Raw genomic sequence first — 20,618 nt, 5'->3', positions numbered from 1 at the left:
GGGCGTGAGGTCTCCACAGTACATTGATGTTGTCGCCAGTGGTCGGCGGAAGGTGCACGTGCCCGTCGACCTGGGACCGGACCGCAGCGACGCACGGATGCACGCGAAGACCGTAGGATCCTACGCAGTGCCGTAGGGGACCGCACCGCCACTTCCCAGCAAATTAGGGACACTGTTGCCCCTGGGGTATCGGCGAGGACCATTCGCAACCGTCTCCATGAAGCTGGGCTACGGTCCCACACGCCGTTAGGCCGTCTTCCGCTCACGCCCCAACATCGTGCAGCCCGCCTCCAGTGGTGTCGCGACAGGCGTGAATGGAGGGACGAATGGAGACGTGTCGTCTTCAGCGATGAGAGTCGCTTCTGCCTTGGTGCCAATGATGGTCGTATGCGTGTTTGGCGCCGTGCAGGTGAGCGCCACAATCAGGACTGCATACGACCGAGGCACACAGGGCCAACACCCGGCATCATGGTGTGGGGAGCGATCTCCTACACTGGCCGTACACCACTGGTGATCGTCGAGGGGACACTGAATAGTGCACGGTACATCCAAACCGTCATCGGACCCATCGTTCTACCATTCCTAGACCGGCAAGGGAACTTGCTGTTCCAACAGGACAATGCACGTCCGCATGTATCCCGTGCCGCCCAACGTGCTCTAGAAGGTGTAAGTCAACTACCCTGGCCAGCAAGATCTCCGGATCTGTCCCCCATTGAGCATGTTTGGGACTGGATGAAGCGTCGTCTCACGCGGTCTGCACGTCCAGCACGAACGCTGGTCCAACTGAGGCGCCAGGTGGAAATGGCATGGCAAGCCGTTCCACAGGACTACATCCAGCATCTCTACGATCGTCTCCATGGGAGAATAGCAGCCTGCATTGCTGCGAAAGGTGGATATACACTGTACTAGTGCCGACATTGTGCATGCTCTGTTGCCTGTGTCTATGTGCCTGTGGTTCTGTCAGTGTGATCATGTGATGTATCTGACCCCAGGAATGTGTCAATAAAGTTTCCCCTTCCTGGGACAATGAATTCACGGTGTTCTTATTTCAATTTCCAGGAGTGTAGTTCCGCAGATAATTTATTGTAAATGACAGAAGCCATTATAATGGTAGTGAATCTGTCATGCTGTTGTGTTTTCCTGGAATGTATTTTCACTTCAAGCCAGCACTGTATTAAATTTTCCAATCCCCATGTAACTTTTGTAAATCAGCAGAGCTTTTTGAATAATGCAATTCAATCACTTTTCGTGTCAATTGTGTTTATGATCCATTTTAACGTCCCTTGACAGCTTCATATTACACTACTTAAATAGAACCCATTTTTCTACACCTAAATTACTACTCTTTAATTCACATTTCAGAGCATGGCAGACTACTTTCCGTACAACACATGGGGAAAAATGAACACTTAAATCTTTCCAATTTCTCTTATTTTTATTACTATTATGTTCATTTCGTCCTAGGTTCAAAATATTTTAACATTATAAGGTACACTTTAGTTTTAATGATTACCGCCCGGACTCGCTTATCATATCCGTGAGAGTCCCTCCCCTATATCTTGATAATACGAGCTTCTATTCTTTCAACACCATTAATCCTATCTGACGCCGCACAGCAATACTGTAGCAGAGGATTACCAGGAGCTGTGTAGTCAGTCTCTCTAATACATCTTAGGCATCTATATCTACAACCCACTGCACGATGCATGGCGGAGGGTACCGCTACGTAATTTCCTTTCCTGTTCCGTCCGCAAATGGAGCGATGGAAAAACGACTGTCTATAAGCTTCTGTACGAGCCCTAATTTTTGCTCACCTTTCCGTGAGATCATTCATGTGTATAGCGAAGAAGAGCATCCTATCACACACTCCTCATGAACACCCATCGTTCCGCTGTAGTCTTTAGTTTATGTTCCTCCACGTTATCGACACTCATGTAGATGATCTGACACTTTGCCTTATTTAGAGTCAATTGCCACCATATAGATACCGTGTGTAAGTCATTATTTCTGCAAATTTTTTTTGATCTTCTGACGGACAACATCATCTGCAAACAATCTAACACCTCCTAGGTGAACGCCAGATACCTCCCGTTTTCTTATATTGCGGATTTTTTTGTGTGTGTCCATTACCAGGCCCAGTGTTCCATATAATCAAATACATTCGCAATCCCTGTGGTAGTCAGACGTACATGGATCTTCAAACACATACAATGTAATCCATCGTTTTTATTAAATTTTGTCTTGACCATCGCTGTGGCGAAACTGTTGTGTACTCTGGCTGATATGTCTGGCTAGTATATCTGTCCACATTCCACTGGTTGCCCTTTGTATTCTGTGTGCTTTGCTCACACTGCTACTCGTATGTAGTTGACCCGTTTATACCTCACCTATACGTATGGAGCTCGTCTTGTCGGTTTCTAATATTATGTTATTTTTCGACTTGAAACCTGACTGCCACATTTTTTTCAATGAGTGTGTCAGTAGCTGCATTCCAATGTGTACGTTTTCTTAATATAGAAGGTGTGTATGATCGAATTTCCTAAGTACTACAGTCTATTGTTTTTGTCATTTACAATCTATTTTTGTAATTGTAGTTATATCGGTGACTCACGTTCTAATTACGATGATACAGGTACCAAACGACGGTTTGTAACTGAAACAGATAGTACAATACAAGAACCCAATACAGCTTTGAGTCATGAATTTTGTGAAACACACAGTAGCTTCAGGTGTTTCAACAGGGTGTGCACACTCCCACTCTTTTAATCTGATTTGCAGTGGAATAAAGGGTGTTTCTTTTTTTTTAATGACATCTGACAAGACCACGGCACTATGTCCCTTAAATACAGTTGCAGTATGATGACATAATCTCATGGCCTGAGGGAATACCTTCAGAGTATATAACAACATCTGTAGAAAAGTCTATGAAGTAGATGTATGTGAGGTGAGGCTAGAATCTTTTTATGGCTGGTTATTAGCTATTACACAGTGTTCTGGAAAACTTAACGTCTCCCACTAGTTTTGTTTGCGTGGGGAACCAGTAATGTAATTATTTATTTGGATTATAATATTCTCCATCAATACACGTGAGGTGCAAGTCATTTTTAACTGAAATCGTGTAAGAATTTGGATGCAATGAATGTTGTATGATTCTAGAAACGCAGAGCACCAGATGTAGGAACAGAAAATGATTTATCTATCCTTTATCTATCGTTTTAAGAGTGAGTGTTGACATGGTTGTGAACATCTGATGATGGTGGTATGAGCTCCAAAGGTATCAACCACTTCGCTTTCACTGTCTGATGCTCTCTGTTTATTCGCACATCTATCTACCCATGGCACCCTACGAGGGCCTCCGTGCCACGTTTCCTTGTGTTTGCGATTTTGTCTGCTAGGTCGTAAGTATAGACCATGTTTTAGGGTCTCTTGCAGCCATGTACAGATAGGCTACAAATGGAATATTCTGTCTACAAGAGCTACGTAATGGGCGTTGGTAGACAGCGTGTTCTGATGCTTTCTCTTCTCCGCATTCGCGGACGCCTCCCTGCCTAAATTTGAGCCGTTCAAACTGTGGAGGTTAAGGATTATGTCGTGTCAAAGATTATAACCCACTTATCACAAGCGGAGCAACACCTCACAAGTGGTGCTCTCGAATACATAGGTGCTTCACAATGCGTGAATGTGGAGTGCCTCACAACGTTCATCTCTCCCGTGGTAGATGTGACATCGTACCGTCGCCGCTGGCTATTTTAATAAACAGCAGTGCCCCTTCTGCCACACAAGCTGGAGAGCTGCGGGCCTCTGCGAAAATAAATTCAAGCTCCCTTCCCTCGTCCCCTTCAGAGAGAGAACAAACACCAGGCGAGTACTTCACAAGCAAGTAATTATGAGAAAAGTCCTCCTCCGTCGAGTGAAGAACTCAATATTTTGCTATTTTCGTCATTTTCACGTTCTGTAAGTATTAAAACTTTAATGTGAATGAAACGTAGGGCATTTGAGCTACCATACTGGCCCGGAAACATGCTGTAAGTAGGCTGTTTATGTTTTCTCTATGTAAGTAGGCTGTTTATGTTTTCTTATTGGCAACGTTACGTAGCGCTCAATATGAAAATCACTGGCTGTGCTGTGTGCAGTCTGTGGCTGCTTTGCATTGTTGTAATACTCGCCATTGTAGTGTTAGGCAGCTGGCTGTGAACAGCGCGTAGCGTTGCGCAGTTGGAGGTGAGCCGCCAGCAGTGGTGGATGTGGGGAGAGAGATGGCGGAGTTTTGAAATTTGTCATGAACTGCTATATTTGTATATGATGATATCAAGGTAAATACATTGTTTGTTCTCTATTAATATCTTTCATTTTGCTAACTATCCCTATCAGTAGTTAGTGCCTTCAGTAGTTTGAATCTTTTATTTAGCTAGCAGTAGTGGCGCTCGCTGTATTGCAGTAGCTTGAGCAGCGAAGATTTTTGTGAGGTAAGTGATTTGTGAAAGGTATAGTTTAATGTTAGTCAGGGCCATTCTTTTGTAGGGAATTTTGAAAGTCAGATTGCGTTGCGCTAACAAAATATTGTGTGTCAGTTTAAGCACAGTCTTGTATAATTGTTCAAAGGGGACGTTTCATATGTCGACCCTTAGCCTAGGATACCTCATTGGAATCTTCTGATTTTTTCTTGTAGTTTGTGTATTTAGTGTAGCTTTTGTTTATTGCTAGCGCGTAATTGTAGAGAAAATCTCCTTTGTAGTTGTAGCCTTTCATTGTTGTACAGTAAAACAGTTGTGGCATGCATATAGATTTGCACCAAGTATTTCGCAGCTACGCTTGCAATTAACTAGATATTATTTTCAGTGCTATGTTAATGTGTTCTCCTATTTTTGCACTTCAAATTGTGCTTTTCTGTGTTGTCGTGTGAAATATTGTGACAATAATGGCGTGTGAAAAACGTAATACTAGGCTCCAAAGTAAACTGAGAAATGACAGTGAAAATGAAAACAGTGTGTTAGCGCCACCGAGTAATGAATTAACTGATGTTCAAAGTAGTAATTTGGTAATTGTGCATAGGGAAATGGAGCGGGCGGCAAACAATGGCGTGGACAGTGAAACAATTAGTGAAGAGGGAAGCATTATCGATCGATCGGTCGGCAACAGCTCGCCTCAGGAATCCGAAATGACAGGACACAATTTTGCAAATACTGTAGATTCAGGTTTTGCGTCCTCACCGTTTTCCCAAATGAGTCAAGACACGTTTTCCGCTTGTCAAAATGTGAATGTTGCCGGTGCAAATTCACTGCCGAAAAGCACTGAGGAACATGTTTCAGACACCAGTGCATTGTTATTACAATTAATGCAACAAGTGGGACAAAAGCTTGAAAAGTTAGACACAGTGGAACAAAATCTCAAGAAGTTAGACACAATGGAACAACACCAGAGACAAACACAGCAACAGTTAGACACAATGGAACAAAATCAGAGACAAACACAGCAACAGCTTCAAAAGTTAGACTCATTGGAACAAACTCTTGAACAAACGCGTGAAGATTTAACTACTGAGTTACATAACATTGAATCGAAATGTCAAAAAGTCTGTAATGACGTAAAAACACAAATTTGTGAGCATTTTCAACCTATTTTTTCGCGGCATGAAAATGCATTACAGAATCACGAAGCAGCCATAAAAGAGCTGCAAACCATTGTTCATGAAAATCATGAGACCTTGTGGGCTAAAATTGACTCAGTTGCATCTACCGATTCGGTTAAGCAACTTGCAAAAACTCAGGAAAACTTTAAGGACACAGTAGATACTCTGAAACTTGGTTCAGAAAAACACACTGAGGAAATAAGTACACTATCGGAGAAAGTAGCCGAACTTTTGGATCAGTTCACTAATTTATCTACGAAGGTAGATGATAATCTGATTGACGCAAGACCGGTAGTCTTTAATGACACAGAAGAGTACGAACAAATTAGGAAATTCAAACAAAATCAGAATCAAATTAATCCACAACACCAAAGAGAAATCCGGGAAGTACAAGATCAGCTGACACAGGTAATACAAGAATTACGTATTTCAGAGGACACTCGCGCTCCAACACGGGAAGAGGGACTTAGAAATACGGAAAAGCCGCAAAATAATAACACAGGGCATTTCGGAAGTTATGAAAGAAATTGGCAATGTGCACCGAATTTTGAGATGGAACGGCCGACACGACCTAACAATGATCGATATGCGACTCGCCGACATGATGATTTTGACTATAAGCTGTTCATTACTACACGTAAATTCAAAACATTTAAAAATTCTGGCAACGACATTCATCCACAAGCATGGCTCCATCAATTCTCTCATTGTTTTCCTCCCAACTGGTCATTGGAGCACAGATTAGAATTTATGTGTGGCTACTTAGAGAATCAACCAGCTGTAAGAATGCGATCGGTCATTCACGATTGCCACAGTGAAGGACAATTTTACCATGCCTTCCTCTCAGCATATTGGTCTCAAGCCACACAAGATCGAGTAAAACATGGTATCATAATGATGAAACATTTCGAACAATCTGAATTCTCCAGTCTTGTGAAATATTTTGAAGACATGTTGCACAAGAATCAGTACCTGTCAAACCCATACAGCCCCTCAGAACTCATCCACATTTGCTTAATCAAATTACCTGAACATTTACGACATATTATTTTAGCAGGACGTTGCAAAGACGACATTGAAGCATTTCAGGGACTGTTACGAGAACTGGAAATTGACACAGACCGTCGCGGGATGCGAAAACAGGAAAACAATCACTACAGGTCACATCCGTCACAATTTCGTGACGACAGAAGCAATAACTGGACACGACAAGCCTATTCTTACAACGCAAATCGTGACCAAAACAGACACCACCCGTATGACAACCGTTGGCAGAGTAGTAATAACTACAGGGAAAGATCACTTCTCCGTGGTAATGACTATCACAGAGACAATAAGAGAAACAGACAATATGGGAACCAAAATAAATACTATCAAGGGAGACAGAATAACTTTAGACGCAACGGACCAGCGCGCTGTTACGATTCAGGGAGAAATTCTCCACCACTTAACCGACAAGAAAGAAACTACAGGAACTACCGACATGACGACAGACGATGTGATCATAACGACAGACCTGAATTTCATCAGAACTGGCGGGATTCAAACAGAGCAGGGCACTTTCGACAATGTGAATTTGTAGAAGCTAGGTCTCCTAATCCCAATAACGACGCGCGCCAACAAAGGAACAGACAATGACTCGCACCGCAGGCAGCCGCGTGCACCAGGTGGCTCAGAGAAAAATAACATAGACGCTAACCTTGAGAAAAATTCCAGTATTCTTTACCGACGTATACCGCATGACAATTGCATTCAAGTTCAAACTCTGCGTACTAGGAAGAGTAAAGGTTTACACCACATTTCACATGTAAAACCGTTTATTGAAAGATAATCTGCTTTTTAACTTAGTCTTTGCCATAAAATTTTTCGCTTCACATTACTAATATGCATTGTCAGACTCAGAATCTGTTAACATACAACAATGTTTGAAGTTAAATATCCAATCAAGAACCAAGAGAACTTATTTAAACAGAAATGACGAATGCATTGTTATAGTAAACAGACGTCACAGTGTTATTGTGTGTGTACATTCTTGCTTGTTTGTTGCACGATTACGTAACGACTATAAGGCTCACATACTTAGAACATTTACCAGTACTGCTAATGAGATTTTAATGTAACATTTTGGTTTATTTGAAAATACATTCTGAATTTAAAGTGCTTTCTGAGAGATACCAGATGACACAGAGGTTAGTTTATGTGACAGCTACACGATTTTTATCACGACGCTACTAATGAGTGACAATTTACAATGTTGCTTTTGCGGTGTATCTGTTTTATATCTGCACAGTTTTCTGAATTCTTCTGGAAAGAAAAACATGTTTTAGTAGTAACTTTTGTGGTATAGCAACAATGAGACAGCCTTTTTCGTGGCACAACATTACGTTACTGTACAGTACTTTCTTCATCACGCCAATAAGCATAATAACTACGATATCTATACGCAAAGCATTTCACTTTTGTTTATCATGAGGTAAGTACATTGGCTTCTGCAGAACTTAGCTTTCGGAGGAAAATAACTACGACACTTCCACAGAGATTATCTTACAACAAGATGCACATTTAGCGCTACAGGACACGCATTTCAGTGATCAATTTTATACTTAAAACATTTATTTTTAAAGATTTTTGAATTACAAAGAAAGTTTTCCGTGATATATTTCATTCCATTGGTGTAATCTGTAACACCTGAGGGTATAATTACATTAATCCTCAGGGGGGTACACGCTCACTTTGTGTACCATGTGTTTGGTAAGCACAAGGAGCCCTAGCTAATATGGTATTTGCTTATACAACTTTACACATCGGTACCATATTTCTCTAACACACAAATTACACAGCTATCTGATCATTTAACAGAGAAATAAACTTTTTTACTACATCAGTAACAGATGTTTACGCAATTATGCAGTTGGATAACTTCACACTTACGGAATTGTATTTTGTCTGTACTGTGTGAACTCTTCATATTTTTTCGGAACCATTGTGATACTATTAGAGCTTTGAATGATGTATTTGGTATGGATTCATGATTTTTAAAGTATGTTTGAAGCAGATGACACTTTTGACATGAGCAGAGAATTTTTTTAATTATTGGAGGAAGCTACGACGATTTTGAGATTTGACTGAGGTGTTATGATGTTATTTCTACGACGACGATGTGTATTATGCTGCTGAGGTATGTTTATGATTAATAGGCTGAGGCTATATGAGTTATTTGATTATGCTTCATATTTATAATGACGAAATATTGACGAGTGTCGATGGATACGTATATGTGTAATAAGGTAAGGAGTAATGAATAGTGGGTAGGGACTCTTGACTTGTGAAACAGAATGTTGGAAACCAAGAATCGTACTTTAAGAGTTATGAAATGTGTGTAAATGCGTGAGTGTATCACAATGCCGGCGAAAATTTTTTTGGACACTTATATTTATAGGATTTTGTTTCTACAGATTTGCAACGCTAATTCTTGACCTGTGAAATATTTTTATATGAGACTGCCACGGTAGCAGAAACTGCTGTCGTAAATATTTCCGTACGAAAGTTAAGTGACCACCTGCACGTAATGCGTCGCGGGCACCCAGCTGTGTCAGACGCCTGGAGAAAAAGCCATTATTGCGAGCCCTTTTCAGCGGCACAGGTAGAACAAAAAAAAAGGGGAGGCCATTATCCTCGGAAATATTCTTACATCTGCAAACCTGATAATGACAAGTGTCTTTCTACGAGAATTGAGAGCTACTGACTTACGAAATGCCACATAGCTATTGAATGATGTTTTTATGCTTTGGTTTGCGTAATTGCTTATTTCATTTGACATCTATTTTCCAGCTGTGTTGCAGCATTGGTTTCATAAAATAAAATTAAATGCATTTGCTAATGTGAACACTTTCTGTCAACAGATCTATTCAACAATTATTTTATGATCCACATTCTTTAAAAAAGGAGCACTTGGAAAGGAAAGAACAATAAGAAGGAACTAGTAACAGTAACACATAATTTTCTTTTCAAGTACATGGTAATATTTTTTTTACAATAAGTTGTTGTGGTGCACCACTTTAATTACGTAGACATTAAGATGTGAATATACATTTCCCTTATCTGCATTGTTGTTTTTACTGTAATATCTTTTCTGCTTGAGCTGTGTCATGTTTAGATATAAGTTATTTCTGCTGCTATTTGCCAGGCATAGTGCTACTAAATTTCACTTTGTATTACTCTGTTAAGCTAGTTTTACTATTGATTTATTTTTATTTTTGCTGCTCATTGCATTATATCAGTTGTAATTTATGCTGCTTGCTTTGCCTTTTGTATTTTTTATCATTGCTGTTTGTGTTACTTATTTTGTGCTGCTGCATTGCCTCGTCCCTTAGTTTAGCATCTGAGCTCAGTAGATTTAAGTTAGCTTAAGAGGGGTAGACTATATAAGAAACTAACTATGATGAATTGGAAGAAATGCATTTAGACGCTATAAGAAAATGTTTTGGCAAAAAAAAAAAAAAAAAAAGTATTTTAGGTAGGATTTTCTTGGAAATAAATGATGAGGTAAGATAATGGAAAATAAAAATGAGGTAAGAAATGTGTGAACATATAAAAACAGAAAGCATGCTTAGTTAGAATTTTTTTTGGTGGAAACAAAGGATGAAATAAGAGGAAAGATATATGAAGTTTTGGGTTGGACTGCAGTACCAGATGTTACACTGAAAACGAACCCTGTCCTTTCCTATTGGTGTTATCCCACTATGTGTGTGTGTACCCTTGTGTATTTGTTTTCTTCCTGTCTCTGTGTAGTTTCATAGAATTTTTTCTTCTTTTAATATTAAGCTACATTCACTATGATGAGGAATACCGTTATCCTCGAATATAATTGGCTTTGTAAAGATGTTAGACATTATTAATTCCGTTCTGTTTAATGCTCATGTGTGAAGTTGATGTTTCGAAAGTTATTCTGATCTTTTATGTATGTACTCATGTCATAATTCCTGTAACACTGACGTATATGTCTATTTCTATTCTTTTGTAACGCCTGTATTACTACAAATGTTATCTGTATTATTATGTTTTTAATGATGTATTTTGTACCTTTGTTATTGTATTTTTATGTTACCAAATTGTAATTGTTACCAGTTCTTCAAATTAAGTAACATTTCACTGCACACGTTTCTGTTGGTCATAGTATATGGACAATATGTGAGAAGTAGGGACTGTTAGTGTTTGCACATGTGTTAATAATTCAGCAAGGGACTGGATAACAGCATTGCTGGTTCTAAGGACAATTCCAAAAACTTTGTGAGTGCACAAGTGGTGGTTTATGAACTTGCTACATTATCCGCAAGACTCTTCAATGGTGATTGTGCACCTGCACAGTCACAACAGATGGCTGCTGGCTATCTCTACAAGGACTACAGTGGGTCTGCATCTTTGATGATCCATCAGTACCGTAATCTCTACCAGGACTACAGTGGGTCTGCTCTGTGATGACCTACCTACCAATATTCTTCAAAACTTCGAATGACTCTGCTGTGGGTTTGCTCCATTGTGGCCCATTACCTGTCTGCATGTCGAGTCAGCACTGTCTTTCCGTTGGAAGGACAATACTACTTCTTCAAGACTGCATGGAAATCCACTACTTCTGTGTGCATTTTCTTTTACTGCTCAGACTTTGAGAAAAACACTGCAATTTTACTGTGATGAATCAGGACTGTCTTTATGGACTGTGAGAAAATTTTAGCTTTTGACCAACATTGTATCAATAAGTGTGTGCATTTGATTTCTTTGTTATTGTAATTATGAAAAATTTTATCAAATCATTATTGGCCACTGCCCAAAAAAAAAATTTGTAAAATTTTTTGTGGGGAGCATGGGGGCTATGTAAGTAGGCTGTTTATGTTTTCTCTATGTAAGTAGGCTGTTTATGTTTTCTTATTGGCAACGTTACGTAGCGCTCAATATGAAAATCACTGGCTGTGCTGTGTGCAGTCTGTGGCTGCTTTGCATTGTTGTCATACTCGCCATTGTAGTGTTAGGCAGCTGGCTGTGAACAGCGCGTAGCGTTGCGCAGTTGGAGGTGAGCCGCCAGCAGTGGTGGATGTGGGGAGAGAGATGGCGGAGTTTTGAAATTTGTCATGAACTGCTATATTTGTATATGATGATATCAAGGTAAATACATTGTTTGTTCTCTATTAATATCTTTCATTTTGCTAACTATCCCTATCAGTAGTTAGTGCCTTCAGTAGTTTGAATCTTTTATTTAGCTAGCAGTAGTGGCGCTCGCTGTATTGCAGTAGCTTGAGCAGCGAAGATTTTTGTGAGGTAAGTGATTTGTGAAAGGTATAGTTTAATGTTAGTCAGGGCCATTCTTTTGTAGGGAATTTTGAAAGTCAGATTGCGTTGCGCTAACAAAATATTGTGTGTCAGTTTAAGCACAGTCTTGTATAATTGTTCAAAGGGGACGTTTCATAATGCCACCACCTCATGTAAGCCAGACCCCTAAATTTTGAGGAAAAAAAAAAGATTTTGCGCAAAATGAGCTACACGTTGGCCGAGAGGAGAAAAATTACCAAAAATTTATTTGTACACACATCAAAAAAAGTTTTGCATCACCTCGGTTCCGAGAGTTCCGGAACCTGTACAGAACCTTGGAATAGAGATCAACATAAACATCATTCCGGCACATTTTATTGCTCATGAAAAGCACACATTCCATGTAGTACCACCATACAGCGGGACCTTCAGAGGTGGTGCTCCAGATTGCTGTACACACCGGTAACTAATACCCAGTAGCACGTCCTCTTGCATTGATGCATGCCTGTATTCGTCGTGGCGTACTATCCACAAGTTCATCAAGGCACTGTTGGTCTAGATTGTCCCACTCCTCAACGGCGATTCGGCGTAGATCCTTCAGAGTGGTTGGTGGTCGATGTCGTCCATAAACTGCCCTTTTCAATCTATACCAGACACGTTCGATAGGGTTCATGTCTGGAGAACAAGGTGGCCACTCTAGTCGAGCGATGTCGTTATCCTGAAGGAAGTGATTCACACGATGTGCACGATGGGGTCGCGAACTGTCGTCCATGACGACGAATGCCTCGCCAATATGGGTGCACTATCAGTCGGAGGATGGCATTCACGTATCGTAAAGCCATTACGGTGCCTTCCACGACCACCAGCGGCGTACGTCGGCCCCACATAATGCCACCCCAAAGCAGGAGGGAACCTCCACCTTGCTGCAATCGCCGGACAGTGTGTCTAAGGCGTTCGGCCTGTCCGCGTTGCCTCAAAACACGTCTTCGACGATTGTCTGATTGAAGGCATATGCGACACTCATCGGTGAAGAGATCGTGATGCCAATCCTGAGTGGTCCATTCGGCATGTTGTTGGGCCCATCTGTACCGCGCTGCATGGTGTCGTGGTTGCAAAGATGGACCTCGGCATGGACGTCGGGAGTGAAGTTGCGCATCATGCAGCCTATTGCGCTCAGTTTGAGTCGTAACACGAAGTCCTGTGGCTGCACGAAAAGCATTATTCAACATGGTGGCGTTGCTATCAGGGTTCCTCCGAGTCATCTGTTGGTAGCGGTCATCCACTGCAGTGGTAGCCCTCGGCCGGCCTGAGCAGGGCATGCCACCGACAGTTTCTGTCTCTCTGTACCTCTTCCATGTCCGATCAATATCGCTTTGGTTCACTCCGAGACGCCTGGACACTTCCCTTCTTGAGAGCTCTTCTTGGCACAAAGTAATAATGCGGACGCGATCGAACTGCAGTACTGACCGTCTAGGCATGGTTGAACTACAGACAACACGAGCCGTGTACCTCCTTCCTGGTGGAATGACTGGAACTGATCGGCTGTGGGACCCCCTACGTCTAATAGGCGCTGCTCATGCGTGGTTGTTTACGTCTTTGGGAGGGTTTAGTGACATCTCTGAACAATCAAAGGGACTGTGTTATACAATATCCACAGTCAATGTCAATCTTCAGGAGGTCTGGGAAGCGGGATGATGCAAAACTTTTCCCGTTGTGTAGGACGAAGGTGTGTACTATATACATTTGTTCATTTGTTTGACACAACATACTCTCAACGTACTTTGTTTTATTTACTCTCATCACTATCAGTACCGGTATTCACTTCATCACTCTTTTTCTCACTCCTGTCATTTTCTTCATTCTCTTCCCCACAGTATGTCATCTTCAATGCCATCCAGCGCATTCGATATGCAGCATTTCTTGAACTTCTTGATGATGGACTCTGATGACACTGAGGACTATGAAACAAGAATCCACTGGCGCAAAAGGGTGACTGGTGGCTTCTTAATCTTAGTCTTAATCATAGTCTTCTTCCAGGAGCCAAACAGAACACAGTTTTCAGAGGTTTCCCCTGAACGATATGTTAACAGCCACATGTCTATACGAAAGCAGCACCGCGAGAAGATAGTAAGGATTTGCAGAACACCTGCAGAGAATTAATGAATGGTGCAGGCTCTGGCAGTTGACCCTGCATAAACCGACGATACCAACCATACTAACATGGAACTGTCGTTGTGGCACGTTTAAGATTTCCAGGGCCTTCGGCTGTATAATTTCTCTTATCTTGGACATAGGAAAGAACCTGAGCTTCAAGTTCTGGATGTAATCATTTCGGTCCCCTGAACGACTTTCTCGTTGAAACAACCTTCTTCTATGTTTCTTCTGAAGCAACCCAACATAGCTGAACCGTGGTACTACCCAATTCTTTATAAAATCAGCATTACAATCTCACCACAGTTATTTAAAGGAAATAGGAAGCCCGGGACCATGTGTGATGGACAAGCTTGTGATTGTTTTACAGTTTTAATTTGACTCAAAACAGACTACTACATACTTCAATTCGGACATTTGCCCTCTTGTTGATGCAATATAAAATCTTCACTTTGACTGATTTACATAAACACGAATAAGAATCATATTATTTTGCGTCCGCAACCAAAATCATTGATAATAGGCACGGTGAATAGTCAATCACAAACAATCGTTCTTGTTTAACCATGTCTCAAGAGACTAATAACACTATACACAACCACAAAATACCACAACTTTGTAAAGAACAAAGAGATCTTGAAGTTTAATAAAACTGAACTGCCCACATAAAGGTCCACAGTGAAACATGCTTATACTAAAAATACAAAGTGGGCCAACCAAGGTCGCAAAACTTTCACACAGGAATAATAACAAGTTGCACGTTCATTAAAGATACGCAAATGATAAACATAAGTGTTAAATAAGAAGGGCTAGTAATAACCAATAAAATGGCTTACAGAAACTCCAATATTAACAAGGTGGTCTCAGTTAATGGACATAATGACTCAGAATGATTCCCAAATTGCACTTAGCTTTAGAAAACAGCGTTAAGGCCCATAGTGTTTGGAAGCAATAACGCTACGGCCAGCAGGCAATACGGCTTGAGCACAGGGTCACAGAGCAGGAGGCTTATATTAAAATATAATCCGACCGGCCCCACAACGAGCGGTCCTGACAAGAATCCATAACCGCGCCGACGCCAGAGAACGAGCAGTCTTAACGAATGGCCTGCAGCACAAATAGATTACAATGAAAACAAGGTAAAATCACAGCCACACTGGAATATATAATAAGCACACCTCCAAATTCTTAAGGAGCAATACTCTAACATTACCCGTCTCCCAATAAATTAGCAGTAAACTTATAGTTCACTTCCAGTTGCCTTAAGGCACTTACAACATTAAATAAACATACTAAATGCTGTCGTGGCAAATGATTAAACTATTAACTCTACGGCTGCCGGGCACGTACAAAACCGCAGCTAGTCCCAAAGCTGGCAATATGCGTTAAAACAAGTTAAAATTTGCATGAAAACCACTTAAAACACACACTCCACGGATAAACAGAAACGGAATGTTGGACATAAGTCTCCTTAAAAATAGCCACTGTGGAACCAAGTTCAGAACCATCTCCGACAGCTACCCATGCCACCATAAGTTTCAACAATCTTCTTAGTTGAACACAGAATAAAAGTCGTACGTAACTTGGAGCTTGCAAATTACGAGCGGGGAAGCTGTCCAGCGTGAGACGACGAACCCACCACTATTTTGCATGTCAAGGCGCCCAGTGATCGGCACCGTACATCCAGCGCGTGCCAAAAGACAAGGGCGGCGAGCACGGCGAGACCCATGCGCCACGGTTAGGGAGCGGGCTTGTTTTCAACACAAGCTGGCTCCTTGAACGCGGACCGGAGAGTCACTCGTCACACGTTCACCCGGAAAACCCGCCGGGGGAGCAGTCAAAGATAGCAGGACAGCCGAATATCTATACCAGCGACGGCTCAGTAGCACTTTATTTTCGTCCAATCCATACTTGCTTCCGGCCTCTCTGTTGGTAGTGGTTTTAGCATATCGCACAACTGTGAGTCTGAAGCTTACAATAGAACTACGCCGCATTCCTTGGCTTGATGACGCTTTTAGCTCTAAATGGTCGTTCATATCATCATAAATCAGACTTTATTACCAGTATCCAACTAATAATGAGTTATAAGCTAACGAAACAATGGTAGACTCACACAATGTCAACGCCAATAAAGCACCGGCAAAAGTTTGCACTGTTGCATAACAAAATGTCTTGTCGCCAGATTCAGCAATAGACGATAGTTGTATTGTTAAAAATTTTCGTACACCAATTGTTTGTAAAAAGAGAAGCTACCGGATATAAGCCACATCCTAACTTTTAGAGGGTGAAATTTTGATAAAATGTGGCTCATTTTCGGGTCAGTGTGGTATGTAACACAGCACCGTGTCAGAGGTCGACTGGTATCTGTCATAGTCGTCTATGTGAGGAAGGAAGTTCAGGAAGATGGAAATAAGGAAGATTACTGCTTAACTTTTAACTGAAGACACCGTCATTTGATATGGAACACATGCTTAGATTGGCGAAGTATGGTGAAAGAAATCAGCAGCACCCTTACAAAGGAACCATACCGCCATTCTTTTTAAATGATTTGGGCCAGTCAAACCACTGTCACACAATCCAAATTCAAGTTTTTTTTTGCTTAGTAGCTAACGCACTAGCCTAGTAAGCAGGAGACCTGTGTTCGATTCCCGACCTTGCTACAAATTTTCACTCGCCACTTCAGACTCTACACATAAAATGAGAACTGTATCAGACCAATAAAGTCTAAGAAATTGTATCATTTCATGTGTATAAGTACCTGCACCTGGGTTTCAGATTGGATCTCCTATTTACGTTCAATGTTGAGGTGCTATTCCAGAACATAGAGAGCCTTGGCAATTCTTTTCGTGTGTCCAAAGCGCTGAGCCACAGCTGGTACGGCAGAGCAGCAGACTCATCAGCGGAAGAGAGCCAGTATGCACTTGACTTGTGGTTTCGCCAGCACAGTGAAGCGTTGGGCGGCAGCTGTTACGTCACAGAGCAACCTTCGACCTGTGGACGCTGGCGGCCTTCAGCTCTATGTATCGATCTCCAAAGTGCTTTCGTTGATGTCGAAGAATTGCACTCACAAGTCACCTGAAGTATTCGGTGGCTCGCAGGGGTCGGCTCTCAGCACCCATGTAGGAGACAGGAATCCGCAGCATCACTTACAATGACTGCCAAAAGTGTCACAATAATATGGAAATGCCTAGTGACAGTAATTCCGATATTCCAAAGGAGAAGTCTCTCATGCTAGTAATGATACAGGCGTCTAAAGGGGGCACTGTGTCAAGCAGATGTATATCAGGTAGTTGCAAGAATAGCGACCCCCTTTTCGAATCTACATGACCAAAAGTACTGTCATCCAGTACGAATAATCGTCATCCAGTGTTCACCACACACATAAAAAGAAGACATGTCTACAAATACTAAGACAGGCTGATGACGCCACATTCTTGGAACTGAAGTTCATATAAATGATTTGTGATGTGTTACTGGCAATCAGGTCCAATATATATTACAGAACCATGCTCTGTATGAGAAATCTCAAAATTACGACAAGATAACACAGTCGATCTGTTGGTGGATGCTACCAAGCTCATGTACCCTGAAAAAAAAAACGATTTTAGCTCAGACACCTTCATGACGCTCCCTGTTCCTTTAAATAAACTCGCTGTATCATCCTAGACAGCCAGCAAGAGCATTCAGCTCCGCCGAAAAAAAAAGAATTACGAGACTTTCGCTTTAATAAAAGGAGAAGCAATTAGCTGGGCCATCACTGAATACTGTCTGCAACAATGATCAAAGGGGATAAGTATAATAAAATGAAATATGTTACCTGACAGTTTTGGGGGCGATTCCATTGTGGTGAGGGCTTGGAAGGAAGCGTATTTCCATGGGTTGAATTTATTTATTTGTTGTTCCGTGGGACCAAATTAAGGAGAAGTCTCCATGGTCGTGGAACGAGTCAATACATGAAATTATGACACGATAGTAGGAACAGATAAAATGAAATATAAGAAACATATTCAGGCAACAAGTCGTAAGTTTAAATAAAGAAAATCAATAATGTAACACTGGAATTAGCTTAATTTTTCAGCTCTTCCAGGAGCTCCTCGACAGAATAGAAGGAGTGAGCCACGAGCAAACTCTTCAGTTTTGACTTAAAAGTGTTTGGGCTACTGCTAAATTTTTGAGTTCTTGTGGTAGCTTATTGAAAATGGATGTAGCAGAATACTGCACTCCTTTCTGCACAAGAGTCAAGGAAGTGCATTACACATGCAGATTTGATTTCTGCCTGGTATTAACTGAGTGAAAGGTGCTAACTCTTGGGAATAAGCTAATATTGCTAACAACAAACGACATTAAAGAAAATATACACTGTGAGGGCAATGTCAGAATTCCAAGACTGTTGAATAGGGGTCGACAAGAGGTTCTCTAACTTACACCACATATAGCTCGAACAGCCCGTTTTTGAGCCAAAAATAACCTTTTTGAATCGGAAGAATTACCCCAAAAAATAATACCATACGACATAAGCGTATGAAAATATGTGAAGTAGACTACTTTTCGTGTTGAACTGTCACTTATTTCAGATACTGTTCTAATGGTAAATAAAGCAGCATTTAGTTTCTGAACAAGATCCTGAACATGGGCTTTCCACAACAGCTTACTATCTATCTGAACGCCTAGGAACTTGAACTGTTCTGTCTCCCTTATAATATGCCCATTCTGTCTGATCAAAATGTGGGTTCTTGTTGAATTGTGAGTTAGAAACTGTCACAACTGAGTCTTACTGTGACTTTGCATCACATTATTTTCCAAAAGCCACAAACTTATTTCATGAACTACATTTTTGATGCTGTTTCAATATTACACACAAGATCCTTCACTACCAAGGTGGCGTCATTAGCAAACAGAAATATTTTTGAATCACCTGTAATACTAGAAAGCGTATCATTTATATAAATAAGAAACAGCAGTGGCCCCAGCACCGACCCTTGTGGAACGTGAAATATGCTATCCCGACTAAGACACAAAGTTGAAATATGCTCACTACTTTTTATTTACCTAAATTTGACATATTTCGTGACAGTACCTTTTCCATAAAATGTTTACAAGGCGATATTGGTCTTGGCTTCAGTTGTCTAGTGGAAGTATGATTCCACAATGCATCTTTGTTGGCTGCAGAAATGACCTGGTTCAATGTGTTTGCCTCATTTTTGGTGCTTCAAATACCATTTCTTCGAATGTAGTTTCTTCTTAATGTTTATATAAAAAATAATAACATAATTCAAAATTATTTATGACGGCGACCTGTACATTGTTCTACCGTCAACACACACCAAGAGTTAACTGCCAACTGACTACAGCCAAAGACGACTCTAGCATCAAAGACATTTTACACAACACACAAGCTTCCACTTGTAATCAGTCTCTTTGCTATTCTTCGGCACATTTACTAATAGTAATCAATATGCTTTCACTCCCAAAAATATAAGTAAATTAGCATATAATAAGGCAAATTACAATAAAAAAACTCTGACAAAAAATATAAGAAAACATTTACAATTTGGTATCGACAAATCCGGTAAAAAATAACACATCTCCCAGATCCATTACAAATGCTCCCCAGGGCTTTTGTTGTTATGGACATACACAACAAAATCCCAAACACTCTCAGTAATGGATCTGTATTACACAATTAGTACATTAATGATGCAGTCTGATAACCTCTTCCAAATTTGGACTCTTTGAATTTGTGGACTTGTTACTGGCTGTTGTTGCAATGATCCTTCCCCATCAATCTCATACACAAAAAATTCAAGTAAAGAAATTATTTGACATGACAAATATACACGGTATAAAACATACATGAGAAATATTCTAACATACAGCATACAGATTGAAAATAATAGAAAGGTAAAACTCATTTCCTAGAATAAGATTTAAATTTTTTTTATATTAATGTTAATTTCATTATACTTACATATTGTACAGTAAAAATGATACTGGACATATATAGTGTAGTGTTTTTTTTTCTATATATTTGCCTCATATATATATGCATATATTGTTACTTCTGATTTTTTTTAAATTTTTATATTTTTTGCTCGTGTTTTTTGTGTTTTATATTTTTTTGCTTATGATTTTCTTCTTTTAGTACAGATAAAGATACATCAGTATTATCCAAATTTTTTTGCAATTATTTATGTACACTTGCCTCTCTACTACAATATTACTACAAGTCACATTCTTGTGAAGAGTACTTTCACTCCTCACAACATCAGTATAAACAACAATAAATTGCTCATATATCATGAGGCTTTATCTAAAATTGGTTTTGAAACTTATACCTTTGCATGCATGTCCTCGCATGCATGCTTTCACCCACAGGGAAGACTTGGCTTCCAAAAATTTGAAAAATTCAGAAATGCTCACTAGGGAGACTTTTTTTTGTAAAAAAGTAAAAATAAATCTTTCTCTCATTCTTTGTTACAACAGAGTTTTTTCATCAGTTTCAATTAACATGTGACTTCAAATTATTAATTTATAC

Source organism: Schistocerca americana, chromosome 1, assembly GCF_021461395.2.
Source record: "Schistocerca americana isolate TAMUIC-IGC-003095 chromosome 1, iqSchAmer2.1, whole genome shotgun sequence".
In the NCBI taxonomy this organism is placed as follows: Eukaryota; Metazoa; Arthropoda; class Insecta; order Orthoptera; family Acrididae; genus Schistocerca; species Schistocerca americana.
This window is presented reverse-complemented; position numbering follows the sequence as displayed.